General features: G+C 49.0%; 1 long non-coding RNA gene across 1 annotated transcript; it reads right to left on the bottom strand.

Moving 5' to 3' along the window:
* Positions 1-97: 97 nt before the first annotated feature.
* On the bottom strand, positions 98-27,740 carry LOC126546302 (uncharacterized). The gene is made up of 4 exons (XR_011892155.1): positions 27,577-27,740; positions 6,430-6,597; positions 1,591-2,114; positions 98-493 (listed from the first exon to the last, which is right to left on the bottom strand). It is a non-coding gene; the product is annotated as an uncharacterized lncRNA (long non-coding RNA).

The raw sequence follows: 27,740 nt of genomic DNA, 5'->3' as shown, positions 1-27,740 counted from the left end.
CGCTGTCCTCGCATGCCTACTGCCTGGCACACTGTGGGTTTGTAATTAATATACAATGACACATGCAAAAGCTATTTTAAATAATAATACAGACAGGACGCCTAAATCTGCTTTTATTAAATATACCAATTAGTGGTACGACATCGTTTTCATTACATAATTATTCATTTGCTGCATAAACGGGTAATTAAAACAGCAAACATTTTTCGAACCGTCGGTTCATTTCTAGCTCAAGCGAATGGCAGAAAAATAAACATATTTCTCAATTATCCCTTGTTCCACAATTGCTCTGACTCGCTGTGGCACTGTGTTCCAAGTCTTGTAGCATGTGCCAGCGCTGCCAGTGAAATTAAAATTAATTGCAGACACTTCGTTGTTTCGATGGTCTGCTTCACGGCAGTCGCTGATCTCGTAGGCACGGTTTCGATGGCTGGACACAGCAGCAAGAAGGACGCCTGTTGGAGCAGGGATGTCGGACTCGTTCCAGGAGTTTCTGCATAGTCATATTAATTATAACTAGCGCCACCAAAACTATGCTTAAGTAAGGTGGTGAACAGTATACTTAGTATACTGTTCACCACCTTACACTATACTTAGTATGCTGTTCACGAGAAGGATGCGAAGCTGCGCCCGGGTGGGCGAAAGCGGCAGTATATACAAGCAAGATGAACTAAATATTATTCCTACATGTGCGCCTCACGTTGGAGAGTAGCTAACAGTTGCTTTCTCTATAGCTTCAGTCACTCAAGTGTTCTCATTAGTTGACCGTGTGGCGCCCATTTGACGCAGGTGATCTTAAAGAAATTTCGCTGTTTCGCCCGAAAGGCGAAGCATCGATTGCGATAGCAAATTAGTGGACAGCTATACGAAGTACGGATAGTAGTTTTATCGGCTGCATAAATTTGAAAAAATAGCTTATTAACTAAATTAACAAGCATGGTGTCAGCGCGCACAGGCAAACACGAACACATCACAGTCGATTATCGCGGACAGTCGCTGTAAAAACGCTTGCATGAGAAAGCGCGGCAGCAGCAGCGAGCGAAGTGACCTTCGCGCTGTCTATCGCTTCAACGCAAGTAGCGGCGAGAACACAGCAAGCACAAAGGTATGAGCCGTCTGCAGATCGCTTGCAAGATAGGGCACGCGCGACCGCGAGCGGCCTCGTAAAGTACGCAGTTGCTGCCGAAATAAAACGCCGCCGCCCCTTCCTCCCGCGTTGCCTCCTCGCTTTTCTCCCTGGCGCTCGAGGTTGAGCTGCGGTCGTTGCTTCCCCTTGGGCGCAGTCGCGAAATACAAAGTTGCCGCCGAAGAACGCAGCCCCCTCCCCTCCCTTCTTCCCATTCCCTCACGGCCTTTCGCGCTACGGAAGACCGCGCGTTTCCTCTCAGCCTTCCGCCCTTGCGCGCGCCAGATTGAGCGGCGATCGTCGTCGCTTATCGCGTGTTTTCACTCGCACATACAGCATACGGCGCGGCGACGGTTATCGCCACTGGAATTTAAACGGAACATCACGGCGACGGCGACAACAAAAATGCGTCTGGAGTGTCCATACAAGTGCTATCGCAATAAAAATTTCATTACGTTGCTCACCTTCTCCGCAGAAGTTTCCTGTGCGAGGCGTCCACATTGCACTGGGTCCTCAAATAGCGATGAGGACAGGGATGACAGCTGCGGCTGCAGGAAGATGTTATCAGCATAGGCGTGGTGTCCGTGCTCCCCGTCCGCGCTGTCGTGCAAGGTGCCGAACAGCCCAATGTTGCCCTGGATGTTCCGCAGCATGGTGGCCGCTTTGCAGCAACTTGCGTCGCCGCGGCCCGTAAATCCCTGCTCCGGCAGCCAAATTTGGCGTCCCGTTGTGTCGGCTTGCTGCTCTGCCATCCGCCTCGCCAAGCTGTAGTCCACTTTGTCCAGAAGGATTCCCGCTGCGAACAGTCTCTCCGGGGAAGGTATGGAGCAGCCGTGTTGTGGTCCAGTAGCCCGCTTCGACGTCGTGCACAGCGCAGGTGATGCGTTCTCTGATTGACTGCCCAGACGAATCCGAACGAGCCGCGTCATACGCTTGCTTCCAGCGTGTGCGAGCGCCTCGCGGTCAGATCGCACGTGGTCTTCGTCATCTTCGCCGCACGCAATATTCACCATTATACCGAGACAAAACATGTTTCAGAACAGTTTGTAAGCATTTGTTATGAAGGAAACGGTTTATAATATAATTATTTTTAGTAGCACAATAAAGTTTGTCATTGCATCATTCGATTGGCGTACGAATCCACTTCCCTTTTCAAAAAAAGAAATGCGTAGAGAAGAAAATATTAGGCAGCTGGGGCTGGCAATAGGCTGCCTCACTACATTGTGTAATATGAGAAGCCAACAAACAAAGGCGCCAAGGACAGCATAGGGGAAATTACTTGTACTTACTAATTGAATTAAAGAAATGATAAATAAATTGCAATGACAGTGGATAAATACCGAAGAATGTGGATGGGGAAATGGCGCCGCGGTAGCTCAATTGCTTTGAGCATCGCACACGTAATGCAAGGACGTGAGATCGTTCCCCACCTGCGTGAAAGTATTTTTTTTTCATCCACTTTCATTGCCATTAACTTATCGTTTCCTTAATTCGTTTATTCAACACAAGTAATTTTCCCTGTGTTGTGCTTGGTATCAGTGTTTGTTGGCTTCTTATGATAAAATTGGGCCCCTCGGTTAACCTCTTTTCTTCTCGTTTATTACATAACGAGGGTCTCGAATCCGACAATTGATGCCTTCAGGTAGCATGTGTGGGTTTATTGACCGGTTGCCTTCACCCAAAAGATCGCGTTCTCGCGACGCCTGTAGCAGAAAGGATGTTCCACATCCGCCGCCAAGGTCTGCGAGTGGGGTCACTGGCTAATACTCCCAGGGTTCTACTAGGAAACATAAATACCCAAGAAAGTGGATAGGGAAATGGCGCCGCTGTAGCTCAACTGATAGAGCATTGCACGCGAAATGCGAAGGTTGTGGGTTCGGTCCCCACCTACGGCAAGTTGTTTTTTCATCCGCTTTGATTGCCGTTAACTTATCGTTTCTTTATTTCCTTTATTAAGCACAAGTAATTTCGCCTATGTTGTCCTTGGTATCAGTGTTTGTTGGCTTCTTATGATAGTACTCTCAAAAATGTGCACACGGCACGCACATTCATGCGATTATTCCCTTGAGGGATGAAAGCGCCATTTTTAGGACTAACGGCCCAGTTACTCCCGTTTTCACCGGGATTTTTCTTAGAGTGTAGTCATGAAAAAAATGGCACGTTGGGTAAGTCGAATGTAAGACAAGCAAGAGGCGCGAAAAGGACAATTAGCTTCCGTGCCATATGTTCACAGTATGTCAGTCAACTCGAATAACACCGCCTCCCGTTACGGCGCCAAAGTTGTGCTTTCAGCGTCTTGCAACTGAACAACCCGACTCTGTGGCTTTGGAATTCTGCGGCACAGCATGCAGGTACTAATACTCTCCGCTAAGGCAGCCGCATTCCGATGGGGGCAGAATGCAAAAACACCGACATTATGTGCATTGGGAGTACGTTAATGAAATCCAGGAGATAGAAATTAATCCGGGTCACCCCACCACCACTATATAACGTTTCTCAAGGCCCCCATGATTTGCTTCGGGACGTTAACACAAGTAGCATTGCGCGATAAATGTGTTTTCTATACAACTGAATGAATAAACCAACAGCTTTTTCTCCGTGTTCGGCGTTTCTTGATGTAGATGGCGCCAAGTTGTGCGGCACTGACTTCTCAGGATCGACAAGTGCGCCCCCAAGAACGACTGAGGTTATTTTTCACATTTCATGCTGTCAGGCCTGGTGATGAACCAAGCAGCCAATCAGAGAACACATAATTAGCATTGTCTACTATGGCAATAAGCGGTGATACATTCACAAATTAGGAAAACAAACCAATAATAAATATATCTAATGTGGTGCAACCAATGATATAACAAATTTCATGAAAGGGAAAGGTTGCCATCCATCCGAATGCAGCACGAAGCTACAAAGGAAACCCATGCGGGTGTCTCATAAAGAACGCTTCGCAGCTGAGGGAAAATTCGTCCTGGTCCAGGATACGAACCCGGGACCAACTCCTTTCCGGGCCGTTAGCTCTACCATCTGAGCTGACCAGGAGGCTAGCAGATCGCAGTGCGAGGGCGAATTACTTGACAACTCGAAGCACAAGGACAGAGAATATGGCAAATCAGTTCTGCGGAACCCCGCAAGGTGCAGCAAGTATCGTGAATGGGAAAAATCGTCATTCATCCGAATGTAGCACGAAGCTACAAACGAAACTCATACGGGTTTCTCAGAAAGAACGCTTCGCGGTCGAGGAAAAATTCGTCCTGGTACGGGACCTATTCCCCATTCATATGCCCATTCATGATACTTGCTTCACCTTGCGGGAATCTGCAGAACTGATTTGCCATACAACAAATGTGTATAGTATTGGGGGCCAGCTCCACCACTGGAAAAGCTGGCGCCACCGTCGGCGTGACCTGGCATGAGGGATCACGTGGACACAGCGGCCGCGTCGGCTGCTTCGGAAGCGCCGAAGCGAGCTGAAAACGAGTTTAAAGTACCACCTGCACTGCGGTTCTGATTAAGTGGTGAGGATTTTCTGCCTTGGGTGTCTGCTTGACAACATTTGAAATCACTATAATAGGTAGTGGCTGCCTTTGGAGGCGTGCAGCATGGTAGGCTACTGCTCGGTGCCACAGTGCCGGACGTACGCAACGGAGCCCTGTGTCAGCCTTATCACACGTAGTCCCAGGACAAGAAGCTGTGTGAAGCTTGGATCGCGAAACTTAGAACCGGCAAACAGCCATCGGCTACAACTCGGGTATGCAACAAGCACAGACGCGAGGAAGATTTCTGCTACGGCGCCGGGACTGGGATATGTTCGGCGAGTAGCAGAAAACGCGTACTGAGACGTTCGCCCGCGCTCGCTGCCTGGCTAATGTCACGACGGCTTGGTCTATGAACTTGTTGATGCTAGACACTGGCAAGTTTACTGGAATGGAAAGGGATTGGTAAGAAGCACATTAAACAAAAGCATGGCATATGCTTATGTTTGTGTTGTAAATTAACGCACTGGATTACGAAAAGGAAGCAGCGCGATATCACCCGCTAAGTGCATACAGTGCGACGCAACTTTAGAAATAATATTGAATCGTCCAAGAATTTAGAAGAAAAAAAATTATTCAATCGTCGCGACGTCATATCACAGTCGCCGCGTAGGTGTCGAAGTCCCTTGTTAAAACGAAATTGTTTTTGAACAGCTCTGATAACGTCCACGCAACAGTGCTTGCTTGTGGACTGTCAAATGCTCATATACTGCGGCCTAAAGCTCACAGCACGGTGCGAAAACGCTCCCAGTGAAAGTGAAACATTGTGGGTGCACATGCATGCAGACGTGCAGTCGGTCAGCGCGAACCCGTGTGATCGCTGCATGCATTGAGGCTTCGTTCTGTTATGCGCCATTTGGTTATACAGACCACCCACTATAAGAACATATTTCACATAGTTTGCGCTCAGTGACTGCCGACCTTTCACGTAAGCAGGTTCGGGAGACTCCATCGCGGCGACCTCGTGCAGTGGCTTTCACTGTACGCATTCGGTAAAGAGATGACATCTGTAAACGGTTCTGTGATTTCAGTTTGCCCAAGATTGTTACTTCGTCCATAATAAAGTTTTGAGAGTACTTACAGATATGTACAGGAGGGCTACTGCGTGGTGTTATTATTAAGCGCCGTAAGCCAAACCTATGAGGAGCGTGCCGCGTGATCCCTCATACTACGCAAGGGGAGGCGCTTATTCCGACGGATGGTGACTCCGTAAGTCCTCGCCCCTAATACATGAACCATAACATATGGATACAATGTTTTGCGGGATTGTAAAATACACTTAAAAAATGAAAAGAGAAAGAAGCAACTCGTCAATTTTAACTTGTTTTGTTTACAACAAGCCTTCTGACGCGATATTTGAATTATAGAGCTCAGTATAAGATGAAATTTTATTTTCTGCCTTGTGCGATTCAGTAACACAGGCACACGATAAGTTCAGAATTTTTCATACTGCGTTTACGTGGCAGGTATTTGCATTTCCAGCCACCGTAATGTGTATTTATGCGAGCATTTATATTCCGAAATTAAGTAACGTGTATATTGCGGGCGGAAAACGATAGCTTGTAGTGAAGATATACCTCGTTTTAAGAACGTAATGTTTTATGCATAATGGATTGGTAGGCAATTCCCTTGGATGACCATGAAATCTTTAAAGAAAGCATCGTATTTTCTTTGGAAGAATTTCTAATTTGTTGAAATTCTTGTGGCTAGTAGCTCCCAACAATAGAATGCCATGGGCTGAGCGGGAGTATACAGCTGCCATTCCATCCCTACCCAGATGAGGTTGTTCGCAGCAGCAGGAACGCTTCCAGACCAGGTGAACCAGCGAGGCAGGTGGAGGTGGTGGAACAGCTCGACGACGCGGCGGGACGCAAACTTAGGCTGGCTGAGCCGGACTTGACGGGCCGCTGAGACGGGATTTTCTCCAATGCGGCCGCCACGCTGTTAACATCAAAGGCAAGATACCGCTTTGGTGAGCATCGTATGAAAGTTACTGTAGAGCAGCAGCAACAAATGACGCAGCACAGTTAACTAGCGCAAACACTACTTGAGTCACGCAGGCTAGAGAAACCAATCGTTAGCTGCTCCGCCGGCGTAAAGGCATTCTGCACGGGCCAGAGGACGTTTGCCGGCCTTCCAAACGCCGAGAGATGCTTGTCCGAGTGTCCAATGCTGGTCTAGCTTTGTCCAGTCCAAAACCCAACCTTGATAAGGCTCGCGCTGCCGCGTTCAAGCGCGACCTTTGTCCCCCGATAACGTTCCGAGGCGTCATCGGAATCTAAATCAAGTCCGAATCGCGTCCTTCCAATTTTGCTGCTTCCGCTCGCGAGGCTGTGGCTTCTGGCGCCGCTGTCCACTATGGAAAGCTTCAGCGCAAGGTGCTTGTAAGCCACACCGGAATATTGTTTATTCGAACTTTCCTCTAAATACGGCCGCTCACACCTGCCTCGCGCACCTTCGCATCCTTCTCTTCTTTTTCTATTGCTGATCACCGCCCTGACATTGGCATTATATATAGTGGTGGCGCTAGGAATGAATAAATATTGCCTCTTTTCATAAACTCCTCCAAGGAGTCCAACATTTCCGGCCCAACAAGTGTCGTGTGTCCTGCCAAGTGTTTGCCTACATCAACGTCGACCTTATGAAATCCAAAGCAGCTCTGATACAGACGAGCGAAACTGGAAAGAAGTGCCTGCAGCCACCTTTCATTTTCACTGACTGTGCAAGCAAATGTTCCAGTTGCAGTGCAGTTCTCCAGCTAGCGAACGTTACGGTGGTAAAAATGTTTTTGGAAATGTGCTCACTTTTTTGTGCCGTTTGGCTAAGACCTTCGTTAGCCTTGTCGGTTCCGCCAGCAAGTGTATAAAAAACTGCAACTGATTAACGGTACCGAATATACTTAAGACAACCACGTTTAAGTGTCCTCTCGCCTAATGATTTGAAAGAGTGTTTACATGGTGTTCCCTGTGCCTTGTACATTAATTATGCTATTGTAGCATGAATAAACAGGAGAGATGTTCACAGGAAGATGGAGGCTTGAAGTGATTAACAGTGCTCGAATAAGGAATGTCGCGGAAGCCAATGTATTCGACAAGGGGACTTCGCTTTCGTTTGACGAGAACAAGTCCCTTTGTCGAAACGTTGGCGGCAGCGACTTTATTTGTTTTACAAGTGTTGATTGCTTATAGCATAACGCAGACCTGTGAGCGTCTACGTTACGTGGCCGCAACGAGTAGCGCTTGTGATGATGACATCTCGTCACACTGTGCTTGTCCAATAAACGCAGAAACTTATTATGTACTGTCTGAATGATCATCATTAATTTACTGCTTAATGTCATTGCAGGAGTAAGGTCTCTTGTTTTAATCACCATTACTCCTGTGCAGCGTTAGCCGAGTTAATTCTACGCCTGGAAAGTTAATAAAACTCGCCCCTCTATCTAACCCTCTGCCGCTCTGGACACCACTAATCTGCTGGCGTAAATGTGTCTGCGGTGACATAACTGTAGGTTACTATCTAAAAGTACGCAATACAAAGATTTGTTGTGAACCTGGCGTCCGTCTTATTGCTGCTCGTATCCACGAGGGGCATCGACCACGCTGGTGGTAATGAAAGGTGCACCCAACAAAAGACAAAGAGGGCTAAAATGCAGAGCATCAAAAAACAAAACATTAGGCAACTTAAGCATTACAATAGTTTGAGTGTCGCTTCTTTCTGCCAACATTATCCTCCTTTATCCCTTCCCCAGGCTCTTGCACTGCTTCATCTTCTATGAAAAGGTTCACACCGCTTCACCCTTCCAGGTTTCTTTCGCTAACCCCTCCAGGGGTAATACTTGAAAACGTTTCCAACTGAAGAACATTCAACCATGCCACGTTCACCGATATACCATTCTTCAATTTTCCTCTCTGGGTGGCTGTCTTCCATCCACGATCTAGCTGCCCATCTCACCTGAGCCAGCGAGGCGGGTAGCTCCTGTTTGAAACTGACCATACAACAACATACGGTGACTCGCGGGAAGTTTTTCACGTGACAGTCAATAGGCAAAAAACTTTGTGCAGTCAGCCTCTGGAACAAAAGCGCCATACACACTTTAAGGCGCCCCATACTTCGTATAGCAGACGACGTAATAAAAGCATGTGCCCGCAGTAGTCATCACCACGCCAGTCATTTCGAATAAGGTGCCAGAATTGCTAAACATCACAAACATGGGTACATAATGGGAAAATCCACGAACCATGTAATATTCTTTTCTCCAGTGATCAACGGGGAAAGCGGTATAGTCCACCCCCAAAAGATACCGCAGATCCACGATAAAGACTTCTTTCTCACGTTACGTGCTTGCATTCGTCGAGCAATATTCATCCCTCTCACGATCACAGGCCAAGAGGCTAGCAGCTCCAGCCATTAAGAATTGCGACATATATACGCAATGCAGAAAATGAGGCGACAACATTCTGCCACAATGACATCATATTTTTTTCTTTGTATTTTGAAGTGAAGCCGAGCCGTTATCGAAACGGATGACGCAATGCCAACTTGTGCTATAGTACTAAGAATAATATCATGTTATTGTTATATTCTCTATTACGTTTGCGCATCTTGATGCCGCTTTGTTGAAAAAAAAAAAATCAAAAAAGAAAGAATAGCACTCTCTTTCTCCACATAAGCTTTTCTGAAACAAATTTTGACTGGACATTGTCAACCGCTTTTTGCGTTCAGGAAGCGACGAGTATCGCGTGCCACTGGTGCGCGAGAGGTTTGGCCACGCTGACAGCGAAGGAGCAAGATCAGCTGCAAGATCAATGCGACCAACATCAAGTGTTCTGGAATCTCCCCAACATGTAGCCACTGCGGGACACGAAACCGAGAATCGTGGGTGGAGGAGTTCGCTAGTTCTGGTGACTTGATTTGTTGCACGGAGGCCGCAGGGTTCGGGACCAGCCAAGGCAGCCTCGGTTTGTGCGGCGCATCAAATCATGGTTATGGCACGTAAAACTGTAGAATTCTTTTTATTTCACTCATTGCACACACCAGAAGCGCAAAAATGAGAGCCCTGGTTTCTGAGAATACGTATGGGGATATAAGAGTATACCGCTGGCACGATTCATTCTCAAGCGAGTAGAAGACATCGCGGCATTTATTTCTATTCTTGAGGTCAGGATCACAGGTTCGTGTGAGATAATATCGGTGGCCTCCCACCGGCCTCTTTCAGCAATGCACAATTATTAACCGTTGTCGCATTATTTCTCACGCCTCCCCTGCCTACATGCATCCTCACACATCTATCATGGAGCACATATTTTGGAAGAAATTTTTATTTCGCTCCATTAGTCTCTCTCGCATACAAATGCCCGTGTACTATTGCGACTCGGCGTCGAAGACGAGGGACGTACTCTTGGAGCAGGCGCAGAGGAGACGAAAAGCTGTACATATATAGCAATATGTAGAATATGTATATGTATATGTATGCAATATGTACAATATGCACAATACAATAAAATATATACATATATAGCAGGTAATAGCATACAAGTAGCGGTGTCGAAGAGCGCACCAAACCGACGGGCACGGCTAGTGGCGACTCTTTCCTAACAATGGGGCAGGTGTCCCATCGTCGGCAGGAATGAGGCAGGACCGGTGCTGACGTCAACCACGTCGCTTTCCTCTTTCGTCGCGGTAGAAGTCCAAGCTGCATACCACTGGTCTCCACTGCAAGGGATCAGCCGTTCTGTGGAATTCTGAAGGCTGTCAATAGCTTCGTCGGGGTGCTCTGTGCCCCTGGGCTCCTGACTTCGACTCACGGAAAGTTTCTTGGAACTGTGCAGGTCGTCAGTGCATGTTTGAAGCCCAGCACAAGGGCAACCCCTTCAGAAGAACGAGGGGGGCGAGAAGAGCGCCCGTTGCCTCAACGATAGGCGCGCTGTGTGGCACAACAGTACGGACAGCTGCAGCAGACAATCCATTGCGTTCTCAGGTGGACATGCGGCATTAGTTTCAAGAAAACGTTCAAGTTTGTTGCATTTGTTTACTTAATTTTGACCGGTAAACAAATTACGTATACCTATACAATTGAAAACAAGATTACAGGAACTGCATGTTTGAGTGTTCTGAATGACGTCTAATAGGCCACCAATGAGATCGCTTGCTCAAGTAACATCACTAACCCATGCTACGTAGAAATGCACACAGGAGTGATAAAATGCATGGAGAGCTGTCACTTTGATCGGTAGGGATGAGATATCTTCAAAATTCGTATATGTATTACTGAATTATGGAAAGACAGCTTAAAATATGGAGACAGTTGGCAGCCTGAAACCAACGCTTCGACATATGGACAACAAGGGGTCCTTACAAAGAGACATCCCCTTGTTCCTTCCCTCTTATGTTCACTGTTGATCAGGCCTAAACCTGATCGACAGTGGCCTCAAGTAGCTTGTCGACAAAATTCATGTGAACCTGCACAAGACTCTGAATCGTTTCAAGGCACCTTCAAGCAGAGCGAATCTGAAAACACAAAAACTTTAGAATTTAAGCGAAATAAGTTATTAGTTCATTCCGACAAGTGACTCCTGCAGGATGGGGCAATAGAGACGCAGTGGGAATATAAAATTTGACGTGAAACAAAGTCATTTCTGCATGCAATAATTACGGTGTCCAAAGAACAAATATCCCGCGCGTGTTCATCGAAGTATAGATTACCAAAGTTATGAGACGAAATCTGGCAGCGCTATCGTAAGCAAATATTTTACATTGTAGACACGAATATAGTACTGTGTTATTGGTACCAATTTTTCTAGAAATGAAGAAGGCGAAGTTTCCGGAACACAATAATGTCAAAAACATATAAAAAATAGGTGAGAGACCGCAGCTCCATTATGAGGTATTGCTTTGGATGGACTCGAATGGCAATTACACTGCAATATTTTGAAAGACTATATATTGTGGAGGAATAAGAGAAGCAGTAATAACCGACAGTAAGGACAGATGAATGTGTCAATGAGCGGATTGATGGATTGATTTGAATGGGATCGACGGATACATTTTGTGAGCAACCTCCTTGAAACAGGATGGTGGGTGGTGCCACCAGGCTCGTTGAAGCTATGCACTATACCATTATTCCCATGGTAGCTGAACTACTACGACCCACAGTTTCCACGGTATACCGCTATAGTTTCCAGCAGTGATTTTTGTAGGAAACTCTATGATATCCATGCTAGGCATATCGTCCTTCGTTTTTTTTTTACTCGACGTCTTTATTAGTAAAGGCAGTCTGCGTCCAGACACGGCAGCGTGCTTGGGGTGCTTCCATGCACGCGAAGGAGCGGGAACAGCGGTGGTCCACGCGAAAGCGGACGGGAGACCGCGGCCGCGACCGACACTCGAGTCTTGTGGCCAAGATGCCGTGCGGCAGCGGCGGCCGGCTGGTCCGTGGGCGGATGTCACCGCTGGCTGTCTCACCACTGCGCGCCGCCTGCTCGCGGCCGTGCGTGCGCATATCGGCTCCAGCCGCTCATCACGCGCTGCGGACTCGTTCGTGTTTTTTTTTTTCTTTTCTCCGGCGCACGTACGCGTCGCCCTATCACCGCTAGCCCGCATCTGGGCGCAATTAAGGCCGCCACCGAAGCAGGGCGTTGGCTCCTTGTCACACTATGCAGCGTCCTCGTTAATGCACTGTCTGCCGTACGCTGGCCACGGCTACTTCGTCTAGTTCGTTGCGCGACCATCGGACTTGCATCGGCGCCGGCCACCGACCCGCGTATTCTTCGTTTTCAGTTAACAGCATTAGAAGTAGAAGATAAAAAAAGAAAACGAAAGAAAGAAAAATCACTAACTCAAACGGCTCACTCTATATCCAAAATAGGAAATTTTCTTTAATGTTTCCAGTGCCTTGCAATTTTCTCCAATATGCCTGTCATTATATGCAATTTCTGTCAAATCTGCACAATCGTTCTACCGGATTTTTTGCTGACTGTACTAGTAGTGCACACTAAAGATACGCACGTGATCGCTCCACCCGGCTCCGCTTTATGCACCTGTCCCCAGTTTTATACGCCACCCTGCTACGTCACAGGAGAGTTGCAGCACCAGCGGCGCTTCGCAGTGCTGAGTGACGTAATCAGGTAAATTCAACAAATTATTTGAGGCCAATTATCTCGTTTTACATGGCCGTGTTGAAATGTTGAAACACGGAATTAGACTTCTATGACGATTCTCTTCAACTTTTCAACATAGACATGTGCCGTGAAGTTTGTAACTAAGAGGGTTAATTAAAGTATAAGTCTAATTTGCGAATTGATTGCTTTGTTCTTTTTTCAAATGATGTCCGCCTAGGGACATAATGCATAATGACGTGATCTGAGAACATTTGTGGGCTTCTATAAAAAAAGAAAGTGTCTGAAGTAAAAAAACGAACAAACAAAGAAACACGGCTTCTTGATTAATATTCCAACTGATGACCTATTTTTAGATTTCAAAAATGTATTTGATAAAATGCCGCACTTTTGTTTTTTGCTGAAGTTATCATGCGTAAATATTCACCCTGTTGTTTTTATCTGGATCCATGGTTGCTTAACCAACCGTAAGCAGTTCGTATACGCTAACAATAATGCATTTTCCGTTTTTCCCGTTCTGTCTGGTGTACCTGAGTGCACTGTACTTGGGCCTCTCCTATTTTATTTATCTATATATAGTAATGACCTGTCATTTTCAGTAACCTCATATATGCGCCTTCTTACCGATAACTGTATATTTAACCGCCCTGTCAGCAACCTCACTGACGTCTCTTCCCTCCAGGATAACCTTTCACATTAAAGATTGTTGTGCAACTTGGCTCATGTCACTGAACGCTAGTAAGACGGTACATATTTAATTCCATCGTCGACCTCACTATACCTCCCCCGCATACAAGAATAATAACTGTGTTATAGCAACCGCTGACTGCTCCAAGTGCTTAGGCATACCCCTCTCCAAATATTTGTCTTCGTCGAAACATGTAACCCATACGATCAATTCATATAAGAAGGTTATTGGTTATCTTCGCCGTAATCTCTTACGTGGCACCGTCTTCCGTAAAATCAGTTGCTTATAAAGAACTCGTATGACCAAAATTTGAATGCTCATGCGCTAATTTCGAACCACACGCCAATCTAATCTCACTAAAGCTCTAGAAAACCCTAGGACCGTTCTGCTAGATTCAACCTTTAGTATTACTGATATCACACTAGTATCTCTTCACTAAAATCTAAACTATAGCTTTCGACTTTTGCCTCTCGTCGCCGAATTATATGCGAACACTCCAGGAGAATTTCCGCCGTCGTCTTCGCCGTCGCCGTGATGTTCCGTATAAAGTCCAAGTGCGATAACATCGCGGCCGTGCGCCGTATGCTCTATAGTGCGAGCGAAAGCTTGCGAGGCGAGCCGAGAAGGATGGTGCCCTGATGCGATGGTGTGTTCTCGCGCTCGCAAGGGAGGAAACGGTGGCAAAGTGCGCGCCGTCTTCTCGCACGCCGCAAGGGCGGGAGCGGGGTGATGTGCGTGCGCTAGAAGAGGGAGGGGGGTGGCAAGGGAGCAGGTCAGTGCGGATCTCCACTTCTACTCCAGCTGCGGTGGCTGAGCGCGGCATCGCGCTTCCTATCTTGGAGACAATCTGTGGTAGGTTTCAAGACTAGCCGACGGGTGATAGCTGATTGCTTCGTGTCAGGTGTGTTCTCGCGCGCCTACTTCTCGTTGAAGCGAGAGGCAGCACGCAGGGGAATTCGCTCGCCGCCGCTGCCGGGCTCTTCATCACGGCAACGTTCTGACCGCGAGTGTCCGCGATCATCTGATCGCGATCACCGGTGCGTGCGTGACAACGGGCTTGTTAATTTAATTACTAACCCGCCATGGTGGCGTAAAAAAAATTATGGTGTTTTACGTGCCAAAACCACTTTCTGACTATGAGGCACGCCGTAGTGGAGGACTCCGGAAATTTCGACCACCTGGGGTTCTTTAACGTGCACCTAAATCTAAGTACACGGGCGTTTTCGCATTTCGCCCCCATCGAAATGCGGCCGCCGTGGCCGCGATTCGATCCCGCGACCTCCTGCTCAGCAGCCCAACACCATCGCCACTGAGCAACCACGGCGGGCCCGTGGTGGCGTAGTGTCTATGGCGTTGCGCCGCTAAGTCCGAGAGCACGGGATCAAATCCCGGCCACGGCGAGCGCAGTTCGATGGGGGCGAAATGCAAACACGCCAGTGTGCCGTGCGTTGGGTTGTCAGGTGGTCAAAACTAATCCTCAGGTGGTCAAAATTAATTCGGAGTGCCCCATCTACGGCGTGCATCATAATCATATTGTGGTTTCGGCACATAACACCCCAGAATTTAAACAATTCCGTTAGTAAGCGAATGTTCACAGCAGTTTATGCAGCTGATAAAACTACTAATGTTATACTTCGTTTAGCTGTTTAATAGTTAAATAGCTGTTTAATCTCAGTCAATGCTTCGCCGGTTGGGCGAAACTGATTTTTTTCCTTCTCGCAGTTGACAACGATATCATTCAGACTGAACGCTGCATGACTTCTCGACGAGTATGCAGTTCAGATGTGTCGCAGTCACGAGGACGCGGTTTCGAACGCACTCAGGATCAAAGGGGTTTGCTTTTAGCATGTACGGGCTCAGTGAGTTCCCAGAGCTCGTAAGCCACCGCGTAAGCGACCGGAGCTGTCATATTGGCGCGTACGCTTGCGCCGTTGTGGAATTCCCATAACTTTCAGTGCTACCGATATGTGCCGGTTTCCCTTATGACCCGAGTGAGCGCGACCAGAGCTACAGAAGCGCCAACACGGAGCTCGGCTGACAGCTTTTGTGACTCGCGCAGTGACCTCGAAACTTTTGCAGCAGAATCCGTGTACCGGTATACCGCTCCAGCACGTGAAAGACGCGGGCACTTTTGAGAGCCACGGGCACGCAGCCGACTCAGCACGTGGCGGCAGCGGTGCCCTGCAGCACAGACGCTTGGGGAGGGGGGTTCACGGTTTCTCGCGCATATGAGGGCGCCAATCAATAAATCAGGCAGGCTGGCTGGTGCAGCTCGCTACTGCTGCTGCCAGGCGCGCGGCTTCGTAACAGGATGGGGTTCGCGACCGGTAATCCATCAAATGTGCTACGCTTCTTCGGCGGTTGCCATGGCAACACTGCCACCGACAACACGCCCCCTTATGCTGGCGGCAAAGAATGAAAGCGGAGGGTGTCACTCGGGGTGCCGCCGTAGCGAACCAACGGTGGCTACCGTTTTTACTTTTTCTTTCTTTTTTTTTTTACGGCAATATATTAGTTCTCGCTTGTGTGTCAGCGCTTTCTTTGCGTTGGAGTCTTAAAGAATGTAAATATGCAGCAGTCACGAAATTGACTCTCAAAAGACGTATGTCGCCAGTTGAACGCCTAGGAAGCCAGTCCAGCCAGAAGAATGCGACAGGTGCAATTTGACACCCCCTTGTGACCTTAAGCAATAAAAATGCACGGTATGAATCAAAATTTACTTTTGATTTATATAGCCTGGTGAACAGTTGATACAAAGTTAATGACGCTCTTCGGCCTAGGTGCCGTTGTGCCATAAAACATCATCGATCATCATCAAAAATGCACGAGAGTGACGTGGCTTGACCGCGCCGCAAGTTGATTGCGTTACTGACACGCCAACTAAACTTTTGTTATTCTCTTCATTTACGACATTGGCCTATTTCATATCGCTGCAGGTGCGTGCCATCTGCTTGAGCATTTTGCTTTCTTTCCTTTCGTTACCTTTCTTGTTCTTTTTCTTTCCCTTTGCATTTGGCAGCTGATTACCAACCAGCAGCGGATGTAATTCTTTGCTGCGCCGAGCCTCTTCAAATTGTTGATATAGCCCGACCTCTGTGCCTTGCCACACTGAACCCATGACAGCATATGTACTGCGGTAGTCGTGCATTCCCATTGACACACGGCACCCGCATATACAGGTGAGGTAGTCATGTGAACGGGGCTGCAAGTGATGAAGGCTGTGCGTTCTTGCACTGTTACAAACATCGGTACCCGCCGTGGTTGCTTAGTGGCTATGGTGTTGGGCTGCGAAGCACGAGGTCGCGAGATCGAACCCCGGCCATGGCGGCCGCATTTCGATGGGGGCGAAATGCGAAAACATCCGTGCATCTAAATTTAGGTCCACGCTACAGAACCTCAGGTGGTCTAAATTTCTGGGAGACCTTCACTACGGTGTCCCTGATAATGAGATCGTGGTTTTGGAACCTAAAACCCTCTAATTTAATTAATCGAACATCTGCAACTTCTGTACGATCTAGAACTCAGCGCTCTCAGAATGGCTCGTACTTCGTGAGACGCGCACGCACGCACACGAACACACGAGACGTACGCACACCAGCATGCATTGTGTGCGCTCGCAAGTGTGCGGCATCTTCCCAGGCCGCATTCAGCTGCTGCCCCGCTGCGCTGGGTGCCCGGGCGCGCTCGTGGCGTCGCGATCCCATTCATCGAAGGCGCGTGCTTCGTCGCCGGTTCGCTCGGATTTAATGAAAACGCGCACAACCGAGGCGAAGTTGCGCCCTAGCCATAGTGCGCGTTGGGCCGCGTTCACGGCAGTCACAAGCCCACTGAGCTTTTGAGATTGTCGAGGAAAGGGGGGGGGGGGATGAAATTGCGCGCGCCACGACGCAAAAATTGCGACGGCTTTGTCGGAAGGAAGCTAGCGCTGCGGGCACCTTTTCAGGCATCGTCCTCTCGTCAGTAATTGATTCCCTAATTAGATCCGCATAATGAACCCTGTTCCAGCGTGCATTGCGAGAGGCGAACAGCACGGCGTCCGCCTTCGGCTCCCCGTTTAATCACAGGAACCGAGCAGAAGACCGGCTCTGATTCTTTGCGAAGTGGCAGCTGAGAGTCCCAGTGCGACATCCGTCGTCATATACGCGGTTCGCCTCCGTCTCTGGTGACGGCGTGGCTTCCGCAGCGGGCCTGTGCTCCGCCCAGGCTGATTCATCTGAATAGACTCGGCAACTCCGGGAAGCCCGCATGCGGCACTCTTGAAAGCGTGCTGCTCGCATAAAAGACTGAGGTCCGTTAGCATTGCTTTTACGAACACCGTCTGGATTATTTCTCAGCAAAAGTATTCGCGTGCGCTATATGTTGTCTTGCACTCTGCGCATTTATCATCGAGTGGACTATATGGGTGCAATAAAAAATGAACAGTGAGTGATTCAAAAGACTAAAATGGCATAAATGGTCAACGGAGTTTTCTGGCTGAAGAGAGAGGCGAGATTTGTTTGATAAACGGCAGAAAGGTCGGCCTGAGCTCAAAGCTTTCCATAGCTTGCTACTATGAGCGGAGGGAATGGGGTAACTAATGACGGCTATCACGGTTGATGAAATAAACGCGAGGGTTTTACGTGCCAGAACCACAGTCTGGTTTCGGTATATAACTTTGACCACCTGGGTTTTTTAATCTGCGTCCAAGGCACACTAGACGAGCGTTTTTTGCATTTCGCCCCCTTCGCAATGTGGCTAGCTCAGTGGCTATGAATGTGGCTATAGCCAACGAGCTATCGCAGTGGTTATGACAAGCAGTAAGACTTTAGTATGTGAAAATTCGCGACCTGGAGGCCGTATATCACCGTCGTCGCGAATCACCCGTGTTGCCTGCTTAGTTTACATATATTTCGGCCAAGGGCCCAATGCGACGCTCTGTCTCTGTCGCCTGCCACACACACGCATATATTGGGAGCAAACATAAAATAAAAAAAAAAAAAATGGCTCGTGTACTTGGATTTAGCTGAACGTTGAAGAACCCCAGGAGGCCAAAATTTGTCCGATGTTCTTCAGTAAGGCGTCCCTCATAAGTTCTTTTGTGCTTCAATGCATAGAACGACGTTTTGTTAAGAAAGTAACTGGAACTAACTTGAGTCCAATAGTTTTTTTCAGTAATTCCCAACACGGGTACCGCAAAACGTTTTCGTACGAAACGGAACTGCTGTCTTTCACTAATGTTCTGTTCACTAATGCGAACCTGGGATTTGAAACACCTTGTATATTCATTGATTTCGCAAATGCCTTTGACTCGGTTTCGCATGATTTACTTATCTTCAAACTTAGTCAGCTTAATATAGATCCCAATGTCTTAGAATGGATAAAATAATTTCTTTCTAAACGCACCCAATATGTGACATCGAACAACTTTTCTTCTGTCTGCAAGTGTTTTCGCATTTCGTCCTCATCGTAATGCGGCCGCCGTGGCCGGGATTCGATCCCGCGATCTCGTGCTGAGCAGTGCAACACCATAGCTGAAAAAGACGTTAAACTTACCGGACCTTTCCTTCTGCCGCAAATACTCCCGCCTGACTCTTTTTAATAAAATCTGCCACTACACTCAAGCATTGAAAGTCGCTCTTTTTTTCTTTTCACCACCTTGCTATGTTTCAGCTAGAGCAGATCACTTCTTCAAAGTAAGCTTGCCATCGTGTCGCACTAATATCATGATTCTTTCGTCCCAAGAACAACCACCGAATGGAACCACCTTCCCTCCTCCATTGCTGACATTGCAGATACAGAACGATTCAAGATCGCCATGAAACAATGCCTTGTGGCCTTTTTTTTTTTCCTGTTATTTCACTGCACACGTTTGTGTCCATACCACTCCTTTCTGTAGTGCCTTCGGACTCTGAAAGTATTCACAATAAATAAATAAATAAATAAATAAATAAATAAATAAATAAATAAATAAATAAATAAATAAATAAATAAACGCCAATGCTTTTCTCCGCAAAGTTCAAGAATTAATTATTCGAATGTGGTGTCATCCTGAGAATGCGTTCCAAGTGGATTTGCCTTGTGAACTCCACGGCTAGAATTTGTAAATTGTTATATGGGCCATAAGGTAATTGGTTTAAAAGTTAATTAGTTATTTTTTGTTAACTAGTAGATTATGCATTTCAACGTTTTGTGATTTTTTTAGTGTTCGCCGCTTCGAGTAGACCAGCTCAAGAACTAGAGTTGTGCTATCTGCCACAGGCAACCTTTAAAAATTTTTGGAAATGTTCGCTGGAACACCCGGTATATGCTGCTGAACTCTTGCTACTGACCAGTTTCTGGGCCCAGTGCACGAGCGAACGAGAGGCGCTGACCTCCTCTTTTTTGCTGTTGATGTTTATTGTCTGCGATAGTGTTCAAAGTCCGGGTATACTGAAGAGCCCGCTATCTCAAGGTCGTTGCTAAACACACACACATTTAAAAATTATTACAGTACAAAATGTAATTAAAAAAAAAAGAGCCAAAAGCTTTTAGAATCGCTCATAGAGTGAAACAAACACTCTACATTCACTCTACAAATATACAAAGAACTTTATACAAAGTTGTAAATCCGTGTAAATCATGCATAAAGCAGAGTCAGCGTATGACCTGTGACAAGCAACAGTAGTCTCTTCTCGAAGCCCAGCGTCTAAAAAGTCACTAACGCGGAAAAATTGTCATATAATAAATTGAGATGAAGAAGGAAAAACACACCAAAGCACGCAAAATGTCGATGACATGACAAAGTCATGATGATGTTATCGTGAGTCAAAAGATTGCGTCACTCAAATAGCATTATTCACAAGGAGTTAATGAGGTCACCGTCCACAAGAAAATCGCGCAAGGCTTTCACAGCTTCTCTGTGCTTATAGTGACAGGACCAGGAACTAAGCAATTCTTGTTGTTGTTGTTTTACTACAACTAATGTTCACTACTGCTCACGCTACAAGATACCGCACCGCAACTCCAAGTAGTATACGTGTTCTGTTATATGTGCTCTACTTTGCTGTATTGCATTCCGACCTGCTCGTGCTTTCGAGCTTTACTGTATCGCGTTTGTATTTCGCCTCTTTCCGCGATCTTTTTCTTTTTTTCCCTGGCACCTCAAACGTACCTGAGTCTCCATCACCGGTTTACGTATACGTTAATGATAAGCAACTAAAACTTACCAATCAACTGATTGCCCGTAACTGAAACCATCGAGGCCGTCTCGGGGCGACAAAAGTGGGCGGCTGGACACGGCGGCGTCAAGGACGCCGCTTTGCGCCACCCCCGGCCATAGGTGCCACCACACGTTCTGGCCACACCTCTGCTTTGTCTCCCGCGTCCGCGCGCGCTCGCGGGCGCCCGCCGGTCGATTGCGCACATTGCGCCCGAACTTTTGCGCCTTGCGTCATCAGCCGACATTTATTCTTTCGGATGGTTGAGCTTCCTTATCTACATTAGTAACGCCGGCTGACGGGAACATGGACACGAAGGCCGGTCGCGGCGGTGTTGCTCAGCGCGGCCGGCGCCGTTTTGGTTCTTCCGAGCAAGAACGTCACGCGGGAAACGCGCCATGCGTGTCCGGCCGCATATCGCGGTGCACTCTGGAAGTTGAATGGTTGCGACATGTCCCGCCGGCTGCAAGCGGCCCCGGGTTTGGACACTGTTGCGGCGTGCATGATTTTAGGATTGCGCCTCACGAGCGTACAGCTCGCTACAGCGCTTGCCACACGCACATATGCGCGCAGCGAGAAAACGAACTCTGTTGTATAATTTCGGTGATGGATGTTCTGGGGTCGGCGGTGCGCGCAAGCCGCTGAACAGGCTGCTAGAGATATCGTGGGCAAAAAAAATAGGGGCGTGGGTGCATCGGCGGCATTGTTGCGGAATCCGGCTCTGAAGAACTGCTCTGAACGTACAAAAAAAAAAAAAGGAAAACTGTAGAAGATATACGTTTACTTCGACAGGCATGGCCCGTAGCAACAGTTGTAACGTGCCTATAACGTTAGTACCGAACGGAAAAAACGAGGCGGTTCACTTCCACGGTGCGTCTCACTATAAGCTTCTTCTGCGGCGGAAAATTGCGGCCGTATTTTTGGCTGACGTGTTCCACATATGATGCTCCTTTTGCGTGACGTATGTCCTGCGCTCAGGGAGTGGAAAACTTTTGTCCTCGATTTTGCACTGCAGTGTGCACGGTGTGCACTGCGCTGTTCGATTTGACTTCGTGCAAGGCAAGTTCTGCACGAGTTCCCGGTTCTCCTGCACTCACAAAGTACTTTGGAAGTGCAGGCAATGCGCAAGCTCTCGGCAGCAGACGACACGGCACAGCGCTAGTTTAATAATGACGTGCGGACGTAAATATCTCCCGCTTTGGTTACAACAGTTATATAGTTGCAGGCATAATAATGAGAGGTGCGATTTCGATACCTGAATGGTTGTGAGGTGTTGTAATCGCACCGCTGGCACGAGTTGTTGGAGTCTCGGTGCTGACGCCCGATATTGCCAATGGGTCGCAAGCCCCAAGGGTAGCGTTGGCCTGGCGGCCTGGGGCACTGGAAGCATCCGAAGGTCCCGGCAAAGCATGAGAAGACTGGTAACAGAACAACTTGTTTATTCTAACATAGCAAAAGAGCGGCCGGTCAGGTCGACCGAAGTGGAGAGACGGGAGAGCACGTAACTCAACAGTACAAATCGGAGCCTCTCTCTTGGCGTCCGGGGGCAGCTGCTCTTATACTCCCGGGGTCGCGGTCCAAAAGGGAAGGAGGGAAGGTCACGGGATGAAGGTCACGGGACGGCGCAGCAGGAGCCCACGACGGCGCGAACTGTCGGGCCGAGAGACCTGCTGAACCGAGTGTAGTGACGCATCGCCAACCCTCACCCACACGACGGCGCGAACAGTTGAGCCGAGAGACCTCCAGGCTCCTCATTCGGGGAACTCCGCTCCCCGGCTGCCGCGCTTTGACAAGCGAGGGCACACACACACACACGCACACACGAAGACACGTGGCACTGAAACACGCCTGGGCACGCTTGGCGGGTAGGCGTTGCGGCGGCGTCGGACGGGCCAAAATGTCCGCCGCTTTGAACAAAGCCCCGGCGTCCGTTGCATCCGCGCCGGCATTACCGCGCGTTGTAGGCGAAACGTAACAGACCGCCCCGCCGGGGGAAGGAGATCCCGATGGTCAGGGGACTGCATCCGCTGTCCGGAGGGATGTCGCTCGATGATGCTCATAACCGAAGTTGGGCGTCCTTGGGCGTTTCTTGAGCGCAGCGCACAGAGAAGGCCTCGTTCTCACGTTCAGGTGCACACAGGACACTGCAAAGTGACTTCGGGAGAGTTGACATTTTTGTTCTCGTTTCCGGCAAGCGTTAGAACCACGCCAAAAGTCAACCGCTCAGTTAGCAAGCACGGCACAACCCTCACTAAGCCCTGCCAGGCTCTTTCCCCTTTTATACTGCTGCCTAGTTCCTTACAGTAGTTTAGCAGCACTCAGAACGCGTCCACAAATCGGAAAAATTGCACTAAAAAGCACATCATCACTTTGAAACACTACACAAAAGCAATAAGTTAAAAAAAATCCTGCCTCAGGAAGAAAAACATCAGTAACAAGCAATTTTGAGGCTGATTCCCACGTTAGGGGCTTCGACTTAAGCCATCGGCGTTACCGTTGAGACTCCCCTTTTTGTAACGCACCTCAAAGGAATATTGTTGCAAAGCGAGGCTCCAGCGCAGGAGGCGGCCATTTTTGGGAGAGATGGTCTGCAGCCATTGGAGAGGGCAGTGATCCGTTTCAATGATAAACCTCGAGCCAGCTAGGTAACATGACAATTTCTGAACGGCCCATACGATACACGCACACTCTTTCTCGGTGGCGCTATACGCCTGCTCACGACTCGTCAGCTTACGACTAGCATACAGGACGGGGTGTTCTACTTCTCCATTTTCCCGTTGGCACAGTACAACGCCCATGCCTCGCTCACTAGCATCACACTGAACAACGAACCCTTTTGAGTAGTCGGGCGATCGTAGCACAGGCTGGCTTGTTAGGGCGCTCTTTAGGGCGCTAAAAGCTCTTTCCTTTGTCTCGTCCCAGACGACTGTTTGCGGCTCTGTCTTTCTTAGAGCATCCGTCAAGGGAGCCGCGATATCAGAGTACCTGGGAATGTACCTCTGATAATAGCCGGCGACACCTAAGAACGACCGAATATCGGTCTTCGTGCGCGGTTGCGGGAAGTCTCGCACAGCGGCCACTTTTATTTCAGAGGGGCGGCGACGACCCCGACCAATCACGTGTCCGAGGTAGACAACCTCGGCCTGTGCTAACTGGCACTTGGGAGCCTTGACTGTCAAGCCCGCATCGCGCAGGCGGGTTAGCACTGCCCGCAAGTGCGCCATATGTTCAGGCCAGGATGCGGAGAATATCGCTACGTCGTCTAGATACGGTAAAGCGAATTCTTGCTGTCCCCGCAACACTTTATCCATGAGGCTTGAAAAGCAGTATGGCGCGTTCTTCAAACCAAAACTCAAAACTTTAGGACGGAATGTCCCCATTGGTGAAATGAACGCCGCATACCTACTAGCCTCTTCTGTAAGTGGAACCTGCCAATAACCCCTGACAAGATCTAGGGTGGAAATAAACTGAGCGCTACTCACTCTCTCAAGGCGCTCCTCGATGTTAGGGATCGGATAAATTTGATCCTTAGTGATGGAATTAAGCCTGCGGTAGTCGACGCAAGGACGAGGTTCCTTGCCCGGTACCTCAACTAAAATCAAAGGGGAGGTATAATCACTCTCACCCGCTTCAATAACACCGAGCTGTAGCATTTTCTTTACCTCAGCCTCCATAATATCGCTCTGGCGGGGTGACACCCGGTACGCCTTGGATCGTACTGGCTCTGGGGAGGTAAGTTCTATGTCATGAGTAAGGACAGAAGTCCTACCAGGCCTCTCAGAGAACAGACCTTGAAACTCTTGTAAGAGCTGGTGTAGTTCTGTTTTCTGCTCAGGCGACAGCGATGCTTTCCTTATTAAGTCACTAATGACTTGATCGGTGTCTTTCCTGTTTGTCACTGAGCCTAGTCCCGGAAGCTCGACCGGAAGCTCTTCTAACTTTCCCGCATCGGGAATTTCCTCTCCAGTATCTGGTGCCTTTAACGCTACAGGCTCAATTTTATCCCGTTCGGGCGTGCTCTGAATACTAGCTTGCTGCGCCTCTGACCCTTTTTCATCGTTCAACAACGTCGGTCCCGCATCTACCGCCTTTGCAGCGAGCTCCCGAACCTTCGATCTGGTTAAGGCCTGAACGCTAGCCTCACCAAACAAAAGCCCCTTCTCGCGCAGGAGGTGATCGGACCTGTTCGAAAATAGGTACGGGTACTGGGGGGGCAGCATAGATGACACTGCGGCCTCCGTCTCAAGTGCTCCGAAAGGTCCTTCAATAAGCACTTTTGCTACCGGCAGACACACGCTATGAGCTTCCACTGCTTGCTTGATCCATGCGCACTCGCCCGTGAACATATCGGGTTCTACGTAAGAGGGGTGAACTACATCCATTGTAGCTGCGGAATCGCGAAGCACTCGGCACTCTTTCCCGTTCACGAGGAGGTCTCGCATGTAAGGCTCGAGAAGCTTCATGTTCTCGTCAGTGCTGCATATAGACAAAAACACGACTTGTGTTTTTGTTTCCGGACACTGCGCCGAAAAGTGACCCGGCTTCTGGCACGTATAACAAACGCGCGCTTGCCTCATCTCGAACCGCTTTCTGCGTTCGGCTTCGGTTGCCGCCGTCTCCTCACGTTCGGTCGGACACTGCGCCGAAAAGTGACCCGGCTTCTGGCACGTATAACACACGCGCGCTTGCCTCGTCTCGAACCGCTTTCTCATGGGCGTGAACTTCGGCCTCTCAAACTTGGAGCCAAATTCACCCTTTTGACCGTCCTTAGCTCCACGAGCCCGACGCGTCACAAACTCCTCGGCTAACTCAGCGGCTCTAGCCACCGTACTAACGTCTGGCCTATCCAAGACCCAGTACCGCACGTTCTCAGGTAACCGACTATAAAACTGTTCTAGCCCGAAACACTGCAGAACTTTCTCGTGGTCACCAAACGCTTTCTCTTCTTTGAGCCACTCCTGCATGTTTGACATAAGCCTGTAGGCAAACTCTGTATATGACTCACTTCTGCCTTTCTCATTTTCCCGAAACTTCCGACGGAACGCCTCCGCTGACAGCCGGTACTTTTTTAGCAGACTCGATTTCACTTTGTCGAAATCCTCTGCCTCCTCTCTCTCCAAGCGAGCGACTACGTCGGCCGCCTCGCCGGGTAGCAAAGTGAGCAAGCGCTGTGGCCACGTTTCCCGAGAGAACCCCTGCTTCTCGCACGTTCGCTCAAAGTTAACCAGGAACAAACCAATGTCCTCTCCAAGCTTAAACGGCCGCATCAGGTCAGTCATTTTGAACAATACTCGTTCTCCTGCACCGTGTGCCTGACTTCCATTACGAGCGCGTTCCATCTCTACCTCGAGACGCTTCATTTCCAAAGCGTGTTCGCGCTCTTCTTTTTCTTTCTGTTCTTTTCGTTCACGCTCATCTTTCTCTTTCTGTTCTTTAAGTTCAAGCTCCCTCTCCTCAATGGTCTCAAGGCATTCCGACAGCTCGTCATCCTCAGCTTCTAACTCAAGAATAGCCCTTAGCAGTTCTGGTTTTCTGAGTTTGTCTGAGACATCCAGACCCAACTCTCTCGCAAGCTCCAACAATTTCGGTTTGCGCAACGACTTCAAATCCATGGCTGCTCTGAATGCTGCTTTCTCTACTGCCTACTATTGTCTTGCCGCAAACTAACCCGGTAGCAACGACAACCACAATTACCAGCTCTGTTTCTAACACTAACAAAAGCCTGGCAAAACTCAGAAGAAGAAAGTCCCGCACTCACCAAACCTCGCAGCCAAGACTTCCGCGCAGTCGTTCCGCTGCAGGCAACCAGTCATCACACAGGGCTCGTTGCGCTGCTCCCGGATGGTCGTTGTGCTGCTCAGCATACAGTCAACCGCATCTCTTCGCTGCTGGCCTCCGTTGTCGCGATCTCACCGCTGGCAACCAGATGTTGTAATCGCACCGCTGGCACGAGTTGTTGGAGTCTCGGTGCTGACGCCCGATATTGCCAATGGGTCGCAAGCCCCAAGGGTAGCGTTGGCCTGGCGGCCTGGGGCACTGGAAGCATCCGAAGGTCCCGGCAAAGCATGAGAAGACTGGTAACAGAACAACTTGTTTATTCTAACATAGCAAAAGAGCGGCCGGTCAGGTCGACCGAAGTGGAGAGACGGGAGAGCACGTAACTCAACAGTACAAATCGGAGCCTCTCTCTTGGCGTCCGGGGGCAGCTGCTCTTATACTCCCGGCGTCGCGGTCCAAAAGGGAAGGAGGGAAGGTCACGGGATGAAGGTCACGGGACGGCGCAGCAGGAGCCCACGACGGCGCGAACTGTCGGGCCGAGAGACCTGCTGAACCGAGTGTAGTGACGCATCGCCAACCCTCACCCACACGACGGCGCGAACAGTTGAGCCGAGAGACCTCCAGGCTCCTCATTCGGGGAACTCCGCTCCCCGGCTGCCGCGCTTTGACAAGCGAGGGCACACACACACACACGCACACACGAAGACACGTGGCACTGAAACACGCCTGGGCACGCTTGGCGGGTAGGCGTTGCGGCGGCGTCGGACGGGCCAAAATGTCCGCCGCTTTGAACAAAGCCCCGGCGTCCGTTGCATCCGCGCCGGCATTACCGCGCGTTGTAGGCGAAACGTAACAGAGGGCAGTTTAGTAAAGCCATGTGATGCGTTAAGTTGCTCTCGATCGTTAAATTGCTTGGAACGTTGTCTGACTTAAAAACCAGCATTCACGGTTACCATTCCGTTCTCACTACGTAGTATGCTAATACTATCATGACAACTCCTATTGCGACAACGAAAAGGACATAATATTCTTGTGCTACATGGGAATTTTTCGACATAGTTCACGACAGGCCTGTACTAACTAAGTTGATGGGAGGTGCTGCTAGATTGCAGAAGCATGTTAACACTGGAGGCAAACTTCGAGCGTAGTTAAAAGCAAAACATACCTCGAACCGTGAGGAGCCGCATCAATTCAAAAAGCGCCCGTAGAACGATGTGGCGACAGCCGCAGCCGCCACGACACGCCCCACAGCACGCTGTGGCGCGTCACAAAAGCCGACGCTGCGACACAATGCGCCAAACGCGCGAAATGCGCCGAGCAGACAACAAG

The sequence above is a fragment of the Dermacentor andersoni genome, chromosome 1 (genome assembly GCF_023375885.2).
Source record: "Dermacentor andersoni chromosome 1, qqDerAnde1_hic_scaffold, whole genome shotgun sequence".
Lineage (NCBI taxonomy): Eukaryota > Metazoa > Arthropoda > Arachnida > Ixodida > Ixodidae > Dermacentor > Dermacentor andersoni.
This window is presented reverse-complemented; position numbering and strand designations above follow the sequence as displayed.